Consider the following 10,549-nt stretch of genomic DNA (forward strand, 5'->3'; position numbering starts at 1 on the left):
CAATGAGCTCGAATTTCACAGGACTTTGTCAAATTAGAGATGTTTATGCGTCTTATTTGCAGGAGGTTCATTTGGGACATGGAGTGTTAGGGGAGGGAGAAGACACAGTCTCTGTCTCCTTTTGCCCTAGCTCGTGTCCTATCAGAAGGATGCATGAAAACTGACCTCTTCAGCTTGGCTGTGCTGGGTAGATTTGAGCAAAGCTCTAAAGGTCAAAAGTTTAGCATTCCCATGCTCAGCCTTCTAATAGTGCCTATTTGCACCTTAGTGACCTGTTGGGAATAACCCTGGCTGGATGGGCAGGCATCCTTCATCCCATTCTCTTAGAGAAGGGTGACAGATTTCGTGGGACTGAAGAGACAGGGAGTGTTTAGCACCGTTTCTGGAAGAAGAAGTGTGGTGCTTCCCAAGATACCACAGGAAATGGTCCTCGTGCCTGAGCACACTCACCAAGAAGAGAGGTGCGCAAGCGAGGAATCCCAGTGACCCGCCCAGGCAGCTCCCTCCACCGCGGATAGAATTGTCAGGGAGGATGAGTACAATTACCAAATCTGTCACAGGAAAGATGCTGCTTTCGTAGTAGGCGCCTCTCCAGGTGACTCGGCCGAGCGACTTTGAAATAGCAGTCTGTGTTAGAGGTTATCAGGGAAGAAAATTAAACCGAAGCACATGCAGGGGCGGCAGACTTGCTGCCAATTCATTCTGCTGACAGGCCCGCTTTCTGGTTTAATTTCTGCCTGGCAATGCGTCACCAGCAGCTTGCTGCTAATTTGCAGGGGTTTTTTTTGTTTTTTTTTTTTTTTTTGGTTCCTTAGCTCCCTTCACTTGCAGTTAAAATGCCCTGGATTATTTCACTCTGTCACGAAGATGGGAAAACATCATTAGAAATATTTAGGTACAATTTCAAAGGTGCGTGTTTCAAAGTCTATTGGAAGCAGCATCCCAGGACCTCAGAATTCCACGGGAAGGCTGGCATGTAACGTTCAGGACCTCAAGCCAAGTGTGCCTCCTGAGTCCCTGCACTCGCAGCCCAGCTCCTGAGAAAGAGCTGCATGGAGTGGCATTCATGCAAGCACAACTTTGTTTTTGGAATCATTGTAATTATGACAATGCAAGCCTCATGTTGATACGATATTAAAACAAAGAGGACAGATTCAATGCAGTTCACAGACACAAGACCATAATGAGATTCCCCTCCACATTCTCTCTCCTTTTGGTCTTCCTCCCTCCCTCCCCCTCCCTCCCTCCCCCCTTCCTTTCCTCCCTCCCTCCCTCCCCCTCCCTCCCCCTCCCTCCCTCCCTCCTCCCTCACTCCCTCCCTCCTCACTCCCTCCCCCTTCCCTCCCTCCCTCCTTCCCTGCTTCCCTCCCTCCTCCCTTCCTTCCTCCCTCCCTCCCTCCCCCTCCCTCCCCCTCCCTCCCCCTCCCTCCCTCCTCACTCCCTCCCCCTTCCCTCCCTCCCTCCCTTCCTCCCCTCCCTCCCTCCCTCCTCCCTCACTCCCTCCCTCCTCACTCCCTCCCCCTTCCCTCCCTCCCTCCCTTCCTCCCCTCCCTCCCTCCCTCCTCCCTCACTCCCTCCCTCCTCACTCCCTCCCCCTTCCCTCCCTCCCTCCTTCCCTGCCTCCCTCCCTCCTCCCTTCCTTCCTTCCTTCCTCCCTCCCTCCCCCTTCCCTCCCTCCCTTCCTTCTTTTCTTCCTTTCCTTCTCCTTTTTCTTTTACTTTCTTGTTTGCTTATTACTTTATGAAAGGTAATTTATTTTTTTGCTTTGGAAACAACCATGTCTCTGGAATGTAACATGACATACATAAATTTTTTCCAATAAGGATTATGCAAAAAATCTTAATTTATTATCTAAACCATGTTTTTAAAAGTAAACATTTTGCACATTTTCCAAACTCCCACACCCTTTCTTTTACTTAGGTTTTTGCATCATGCGCAGTTCCAAATGTGCAAGCAACATTATCCAGTTTAGTGTCCTCTGAAATGTAGCGAGTGGGATTGCTTGTGTGTTTCCATTCTTTGCATCATTAGCATACTCCATAGCTTCGCTCAGCATTGGAAGCAAGGGGAATCACATTGTAATTTGTTTGATTAGTCATTTTCATGTTGATAGAATTTTACAAAGTTAGCTAAAAATGTCCTAAATTGCTAGATTGCAATAGTCATTTCAAATTGTGGGCAGTTTACAAGTGTTTTAAGGTGTGGTAGAATTGGACAAAATAGACACACTGCAAGGAGTTTTACATCTTCTCTCCAGGGACGCCCAGCCGCGGTGCAGTGCCACTCACTTTTCTAGGTCAGTGACTTTTTCCTTTCCACTTGTATGTTAACCTGCTATACTCACTCATCTCTTGAGGGACAAGAAGGGCAGCATCTGTCGCAACCCCTGACTGCAGGTTTTTTTGTTTCATTTTTGTAATATGTTTAATCTTTCATACAAACATAACTTTAGAATTGCAGGTACAATAAGAAACACTATTGATATTTATTTCTTATAGAGTTGTCTTTAAACTATTAATGGACTAAAGGGAGATGTCAGGATGGGAAAATTGCAGCCCAAGGTACACTGCTCATCTCAGGTGATTGGAAGCAAAATGGCCATGTGGATTAAAAGATTAGAAAAAATCATTTTCTTTGGTTTCTGAGGCTATGAAAGTTCCACGGAATTATATTGTTTCACTTTTCCACGATTTAGTGTGTCCTTTCAATTCTTAGTAATAGTGCTTAAAAATTAGTGCAACAATTTGTCCAAGACTTATCTCAAAAGTGACCTCTTTTGCAAAGAAGCATTCCAGTAGGGATTTAGACTGAGAAATATGTACTGACAATAAAAGATGGTTTCAGTGGCTCTAGAAATTGAGTGTTGTTTGGGGTATCAAATTCTAAACTAGCAACGGCCACAGTCACCGTTCTGTATTACGCATGAAATTCAGAATGAGATACATTTTCCTTCGGACACACTGTTAGTATAGATGATGTGTTTCCAATGCCCGGGAGCTAGGAAAATAGACCTGTATAAGTGATGACATCTTCAGATTTAGAGTCTGATCCACTGGCAGAATTCAGAAATCATAAAACGCCAACTATTCTGTAGGTTTGAGAGCAAGTTGGTCAATGTAAACTCGGATGTTCCCACTTGCTCCTGCAAAGGGAATTAGTGTGTGAATACCAAAATCTGTATTCTTATGTAGAGATCATAATTTGTAGCAAAGTTAGAAAACATCTACTCCTAGAAAACTAGAAGAATGAATATTTGAATAGACCATCATGACTCCATGTGGTTAAGCTACTGGTAAAGTTCTAGGACTTCTTTTCAAAGTGTATTACCATCTTCTTTGTCACATGTCACCATAGATTATTTGTGATGTTTACAGAACAAATCTCAATAGCATGTGGAGTTTAGAGTCTGTGCATTCTGTTCTCAGCTCTGGAATCGACTGGTGTTGTGTGGTAATAAGGTGATATTTGTAGCACTGTGTGACTCTCACAGGGACAGGGCGAAGGGAATGAGGAAGCACTGTTAGGGGTTGAAGTACTGCTCCCACCCCTGCCGCCTGCAGGTTCTGAAGTGAACATAGCATTCAGTTGAGCAGAATGGAAGGAAAGTTTACATGTTGACTCTGCTTAGCTAGACAGCATTTAATTAAGAGCCATTTTGGAGGATTTTCCTTGGTGTTTTAATGAAATTCAATCCATCATGCTTATTATCACAGTTCTCATGGGTATGCCGGCTGGCAGCGGGGAGCACGCTGACGGTCCCTCTCACCATGACATTGTAGGTGGTACATCATTAATAAGGGCATGCGAAGCATTGCAACCTGTGTATTTAGGATATGTGTATCACCTTAGTTCTAGTCACGGGACTTCGAAGTCCAAGTCCATGTGTATTAATTCTCAATGATATGGATCATTAGGCGTACTGGAATCTGTATCTACAGCTGAGAATTATGATGTGAGAATTGATATTTTTGGGCCCAGTGCAGTAGTCTAGCAGCTAAAATCCTCACCTTGCACATGCTGGGATCCCATATGGGCACCAGTTCTATTTCTGGCAGCTCTGTGTCCCATCCAGTTTCCTGCTTGTAGCCTAGGAAAGCAGTTGAGGATAGTACAAACCCTTGGGATCCTGTACCCACATGGGAGACCCAAAAGAGGCTCTGGGCTCCTGTCTTCGAATTGGCTCAGCTCCAGCCATTGCGACCACTTGGTGAGTGAACCAGCAGATGGAGGATCTTCCTCTCTGCTTCTCCTCCTTTCTGTATGTCTGACTTTCCAACAAAATTAATAAATCTTAAGAAAAAGAATTGATATTTTGGGTCCAAAGATTCTAGGATCTTCTAATGCACTCATAATGAACCTTGAGAATCCACCAGTTTAGAAAGAACAGTGTGGTCCCCCAGTTCTGTGCTCAGAATCATCAGGCACACTGGCAGAGCACACTGGATGAAACAAAATGCTCTAGTGAGATGGAGTTAGATCCTCAGGAAGTAAAACAGAAGCTGCCCCAGTTCCCACAGGATGGGCAGTGAGTGTGTGTCCAATATAATTATAGGAAAAGTGAATGTGTGCATGTTTGTGTGTGTGTGTGTGTGTGTGTTGATGACTTGTTATTCATGAGTTCTGCCATTCTCTCCACACACTTTGCTTTTAGTGGTGGTTAAAGTTGTGACAGTTATAGAAAATGATGGAAGGGTCAGGAACACCCTGTCCATCGCTGCCATTTTCCCATAGAAACTCAAGGCTCTGCCCTCCCATGTAAATGTCGGATTTCCACACCAGTGGGACACAGACTCTCACCTCAGCAGCTGACAGTGATTTGTAAAATGTGAGAGACATCATCATCAACACGCTTCACAATTTTTGTTTTGTGAGTGATCGGTGAGAAGTTAGTGTAGCACACATCCATGTGTTTTGTGAGTGATTGGTGAGAAGTTACTGTAGCACACATCCATGTGTATTGCATTCTTCACACAATTGGTTTTTATCTTGCTGCTTTCCATAATTCATGCAAAATAAAATTACCTCTGACTTATGATTATCTGTTGTTAAAACCTTTGGTCTTTGCCTTTGACCATGAAACATGCTGGGAGTGATTCAGGATGCCGCAGCACGCACAGTCTTCCACTGTTTTGCCTTAGAGTACTCATGTTCAGGTACTATGTCCCACTTCACACACAGGAAGTGTTCAGGAGGATAAAGAATCTGAAGTACCAGCCAATCAACAGGTAACATCTGGGGCTGCAGTTACTTGCCTCTGTAAAGATAGTCCCATCTCCTTACAACAATTCGCAAATTAATATGATTCTTGCGGAATGTGTATTACTGTTACCTAAGTTATTAATGTTTATCTGCTTGTAATTAAACAGTTTTATTATCACTGCTCAGCCATTTTACTTATAAATCAAGTTTAAACAGTTTCACCCATTTCAAAGAGCTAAATGGATGATCACAGTATTACTTCAACCAAAAATACAGTTTGCTTCTAACTCCTACTCCACATGATGATATTTCGTACTGGAGAGAAATTGTGATAAACGGATTTGTGCCTGCGTGTAATGTGCTTGCGTGTTTGTATGCATAAAGCAATGCCCGTTTTTCCCTACAGAATTGGGCATAACATTTCTAAGAAAATTTCTCAGTCATTAAAAAATAATAAAAATGTGCATCCAATATTTATTAGTTTTTGCATAAAAGCAGTTTGGTATAGTTAACATAATGAAGATTCATCTGGTTGTTCACATTATTCATTCCTACGTCTTTATTGAAATGTTTGAGCCATTTGTACAATCTTAAGCACCATAATAAATCAAAAATCCCTGTCTTGTGCCTGGAGCAATAGCCTAGTGGCTTAATCCTAACCTTGCATGTGCCAGCATCCCATATGGGTATCAGTTCATATTCCAATGCTCCACTTCCTGTCCAGCTCCCTGCCTGTGGCTTGGGGAAGCAGTATAGAATGGTTCAAAGCCTTGGGACCCTACACCCATGTAGAAGAACCAGAAGAAACTCCTAGCTCCTACCTTCAGATTGGCTTAGTTCTGACCATTGTGGAAGATCTTTCTCTTTGCCTCTGCTTCTCTCTATATAACTGCCTTTCCAACTAAAAATAAATAAATCTTTAAAAAAGAGAAAGATTTCTGTCTCTTCTTCTGTCACCTGGCCTTTCAAATTAATGAATCAATCTAATGTTTAAAAGCTGCAATCTATTGTATTCTAATTTCCAGAACTGAAAACAATTGCTTTTTAAAAGACTAATTTATATAGGAATTTCTACACAGCGTTGCAATCAGGTATTCTCCTTTTAGCTTTGAAGCTGTAGAAATCATATGTGTCACAGATAAAGTATTTCAAATATCACACAGAATAATTCCAATTTGAGGAGCATTAAATAAATAGGTGAGTACACAATTGTGTAAAACATAATTTGAATACAGTATTTTATGACTAATGAGAAGCATGCTTATCAAATGAGATGTTACCAACATTCTACATTCATTAAAATTTCTTTTTGAAAAAATGATATTTTTAATTGGAAAGGCAGACTTACAAAATCAGAGACAGAGAGAAAGATCTTCCATCCACTGTTTCACTCCCCAGGTTGCAGCAATTACCAGAGCTGAGCTGATCTGAAGCCAGGGTCAAGGACATTCTTTCAGGACTTCCATAAGGGTGCAGGGCCCCAAGTCTTTGGGCCATGCTCTACTGCTTTCTCAGGCCACAGGCAGGGAGCTGGATGGCAGGTGGAGCAGCTGGGACAAAAATGAGACATGGACACTCAAAAGTGAGAATTAACTGTTTGGACCACTGTGCTGGGCCCTGTATTGACGGTTTCTTACACCAAGCATGCAGAGAGGGAAGAAACCCAGTGAAAGTTTCCTATTGCCCTTCCATGTGGACACCTAAGTGTCCTCCACATGGAAAACGGAGGCCCCTCAATGCAGATACTTGAAGGCTTTCTATGTGGATACCTGATGGCCCTCTACGTGGACACCTGAGGGCCCTCTAAGTGGACACCTCAGGGTCCTCCATGTGGATACCTGATGGTCTTCTGCATGGACACATTAGGCACCTCCGTGTGGATACCTGATCCACTCCTTGAACTGCAGAGTTTGCTCAAGACCAGTCCCATAGGCATCCAGACATTCTCTATGGAAATTGTGTCATGCATTCCAAATATCCTTCTCAGGAAAGATGATGTTTTCCTGCAAGACTCCCATGCTTCCCTTTTCATTATACTGTAACATTTGCTTATTCTTTGGGGGGGGGTGTTGGGATGGGTGGTTCAGAGCAGACAGACGTGCAGGCAGCTGGGGTCATGAGAAGATTAGGGAACACTCTTGGGCTAGGGGCAGCACTACTCGTACTCTTCCCAACAGCAGTTCAGAAAGTACAGCTCAAACTTGTTTCTGCGGCAACGGAGCCTGTGCAGGGCATCTCCTCGGGACCATGGTTCAGAGGTCTACTGTCTGCCAGCTCTGCCTTGTCTACAGATAATGCTTGGGCTGGCTTCCCTCATGCTAGTGATGAAGTGTTGGTGAGCTTTGAGAATGACATTGATTAGCGCATACTCAGCCATTGATCATGCTTTTGTACAGTAAGACCAGCCCAGACCACAAGCTGGAACATACGGAGGAGTGAATTCTCAGGCTCAGGAGAGGGAGGCATCTGGACCCCATCAGCTGCTCCAATGGGCTGACTCCCAGTAGTAGGCGAGTTAGTCCCTCTTACCAAAAACCATGACTGAAAGGCAGGAACTTGTTAAGAAAATAGAGGAAAAGAAATGGATACAGACCAGGCAACATTAGTCCCACTGACTTTAGCAAGCAGTTTTGTACAGCAGGACATTGTCCTCAGATGACCAACAGGAAAGACAAGCAGAGTTCACTCACCCATACGGGCATTTCGACTTAGGATCAGTTCATCTCAGTTCCTCTAAACAATGCAGTTGTGCAGCATGGCAGAGCTTCCCAAGAAGTCTGACCCTCAGGTCTGTCTCTACCGCAGAACTCTGCTTTTTCCCTTTCATTATTCATCAGAGACAGCAGTTCTTTGGGACAAAACAGCCACAATGTAAGTGATCTACGCTGACCTAGAAAACACGTGGTTCAAGGTCAATGCTACCCCTCTGCTTTCCACCTCTCTCCTTCCTCCGCTGATTCCATTCTCTGGCTGAGAGCAGCTCAGTGTGAAGACACAGTGATGGGAGTACTGTGCTCATGGGGTGCGTCTTCAGTGAAGGCCATCTGCCAGCAAGCGCATTGTGCTGGAATGTTATCTGAGCAGGGCAAGATTTCAAGTGGGACTCCATGACCCCAACCTGTGAGATTCTTACTACTTTCTAGGCTTTCTCTGTGAGTTTGTCTTGTTCGTCAAACCCTAGTGATGCCATAACGCACATTTTCAGGAGCATATCCACCCCCTCCCTTTTTCATTGCGTGCAGACAGAACAAGGCACTTTCCAGTGCACAGAGCTGACTCAAAGCACACAGAGAACTGCTTACCACATTGACTGCCTCTACAACAGTGCCACTTCTAGAATATTTAAAACAGTCATACTCAAGCCAGTATGATGTGATTTTTCACTCATTTCAGACTTTTCTTTCATTTTTAAAAATTATGTTGTCAAACAAAGACAGCTTTTTCATTTGCACCAGCCAAAAAGCAGCTGGAAAATCAAACTGGGGACCCAGCATGGGCAGCAGGGATTCTGGTGGTTGAGTTGTCACTCTATCCTCTTGGAATCTGCATTATCAAGAAGCTGGGGCGGAAGTAGATAGGAATTGAACCCAGAACCCTGCACGGAGTCTGGGAATCTCAAGTGGTACATTAACTCCTGCAGGAAATGCCACAGCCCATAGATATTGTTGATGCTAGAGTATTCAGAGAATCCTAAAATAGATTACACATTCCTATAACTAATGCTCCAAAAATATGGTTTAAATCTTCATTGTTATGGGTCAATCAGCTAGCAACTAAGTTGGGACTTCAAGTCATCCAAATTTGAAGTCATCAAATGGACAGCCAATTGCGAAGGGGGTCTGTATTATTTATGAACTTCTCATTTATGCATGATGTTCCATTTGAAGAAATAAGATGCTATAACAACAAATGAATCTCAGATGAATTAAATGCTGGATATCTGAGATTCTTTGGATAGTTATACCATTTGAGGCTGCTAATCCCTCAGGTATTACCCTTCATAGAATTATTACCGGGAAGGAAGAAAGAAGATCAAACAAATCTACAGCAGTCTTTGTCAAGTGAAGGAAATTGTCTCTGGGACTATACATTGGAGTTTGGGACTCAGGTCAAAGACAATTAGACTCCTCAGATAAGCGTATGGTGTTGGGTATGTGCCCAGGATGAAGGTGCTGAGTGTAAAAGTAATAAATAAATAAATAAATAAATAAATAAATAAATAAATAAATAAATAAATAAATAAATAAATCCTGAATCGCAAATGTGACATGTTCTCAGACACAAATGTTTGCATTAAATTTTGAATTTCAAGAGTATAAAGCAAAGACCGTGTGTTTATCTAAAGTTGGCATGACCAAAACATTATTTTAAAGCATAGATTAAACACTTATAAAGCTGCTTATAAATGGAGCGATGATTGCTCCAAGAAAATGTGTGGTGAGATGTGGCCCATCTGACCCAGGAAGCTATGAGCTCAGTACTTCCCCCGAGGCCCTGCAGACCAAGGGCAGCCACCTCTCTGGCTGGGGTCATCCAGCCAGACTCGGGGAGGCAGAAAGGCAATGCATGCAGAGAAGCAGGGCCTGGAGTGTAGTTTAATGCAGGGGGTGGTCGGCCCCAGCATGTCAAGAAGGAAAATTTCATCGACAGAGTGATTTCAGCAGGTGACTGGGTGGAAGACTGCTTGAGGAAAATGTTAGAGCCCCCGGTGTAAGCGGGATATAAGCAAAGCCTGCAGTGCTTGTGCTGTGGGTGGGAAGCAGAGGGCAAGAACAGATGTCATGAACAAGGGACCTCCTGGCTGGGCCAGTCTGATGTGAGGAAACATCATCAATTCCTTGTTAATTGCAAGCATTTATTCAGTTTGCACAACGACAGGGTTTCAAATGCTGCACTACAAAGCCAGGTTCTTGTTACATTGTCCTAACAGGAGCTCTATGATGGTAGAGTAAGATGACACAGACAACCTTGCCTGAATTCTTCTGAAAAGAACATATGATGTCCTCAGCAGACGTTTGCAAGGTCACCTTCACCTACTTCAGATACCGTACGCTTGCATACTGTCCAACCGTCTCCAGGATGGTGTGTCTGCTAGTTATCTTTCCAATAGCGGATAACTAGAGACTGAAATGGATTTCTTCACTTTTCAGAAACCCTCCACAAACAGAAATTTTCTAAAATCCATAAATCCTAGAGTAACTAAAGAATGATTGTGCATAATTTACTTCTGGTTGTGTAGTAAAAAAAATCATCTAGGATAATTTTAAATGTTTATTTAATTTCTAGTTATTAACAATTTCAGTGTAATTTCTAGATACAATTCTAAGAACATAATATTATCGCCTTCTGT

This window comes from Ochotona princeps, chromosome 7, assembly GCF_030435755.1.
Source record: "Ochotona princeps isolate mOchPri1 chromosome 7, mOchPri1.hap1, whole genome shotgun sequence".
Taxonomy (NCBI): domain Eukaryota; kingdom Metazoa; phylum Chordata; class Mammalia; order Lagomorpha; family Ochotonidae; genus Ochotona; species Ochotona princeps.